Source organism: Octopus bimaculoides, chromosome 28 (genome assembly GCF_001194135.2).
Source record: "Octopus bimaculoides isolate UCB-OBI-ISO-001 chromosome 28, ASM119413v2, whole genome shotgun sequence".
Lineage (NCBI taxonomy): Eukaryota > Metazoa > Mollusca > Cephalopoda > Octopoda > Octopodidae > Octopus > Octopus bimaculoides.
In genome coordinates this window covers 15,558,155-15,559,090 of record NC_069008.1, presented here as the reverse complement: position 1 = coordinate 15,559,090, position 936 = coordinate 15,558,155, and the positions used below count along the sequence as shown (strand labels likewise).

The window sequence follows — 936 nt, the reverse complement described above, 5'->3', positions numbered from 1 at the left end:
CTGTGATATCTGTGGTAAATCATTCTCTCAAAGTATTCACTTAGCTGGACACAAACGTATTCATACAGGAGAGAAACCATATTGTTGTGATATCTGTGGTAAATCATTCTCTAGAAGTAGTATTGTTACTGCACACAAACGTACACATACAGGAGAGAAACCGTATCATTGTGATGTCTGTGGTAAATCATTCTCTAATAGTAGTCACTTAACTAAACACAGACTTATTCATACAGGAGAGAAACCATATCATTGTGATATCTGTGGTAAATCATTCTCTCAAAATAGTAGCTTAACGAAACACAAATATATTCATACAGGAGAGACACCATATCACTGTGATATCTGTGGTGAACCATTCCCTCATAATAGCAGCTTAACAAAACACAAACATATTCATACAGGAGAGAAACCATATCACTGTGATATCTGTGGTATATCATTCTCTCATAATAGTGTCTTAACTACACACAAACGTATTCACACAGGAGAGAAACCGTATCACTGTAGTATCTGTGGTAAATCATTCTCTCATAATAATGTCTTAACTAGACACAAACGTATTCATACAGGAGAGAAACTATATCACTGTGATATCTGTGGTAAATCATTCTCTCAAAGTATTCACTTAGCTGGACACAAAAGTATTCATACAGGAGAGAAACCATATCATTGTGATATCTGTGGTAAGTCATTCTCTAGAAGTAGTATTGTTACTGCACACAAACGTACACATACAGGAGAGAAACCATATCACTGTGATATCTGTGGTGAACCATTCTCTCATAATAGCAGCTTAACGAAACACAAACATATTCATACAGGAGAGAAACCATATCACTGTGATATCTGTGGTATATCATTCTCTCATAATAGTGTCTTAACTAGACACAAACGTATTCATACAGGAGAGAAACCATATCACTGTGACGTCTG

At 35.7% G+C, this 936-nt stretch overlaps 1 protein-coding gene across 1 annotated transcript in view; it reads right to left on the bottom strand.

Annotated features, from left to right (window-relative positions):
* Nucleotides 1-936, bottom strand: part of LOC128251077 (zinc finger protein 431-like) — a 74,200-nt gene that overhangs the window by 48,742 nt on the left and 24,522 nt on the right. The window lies entirely within an intron of this gene.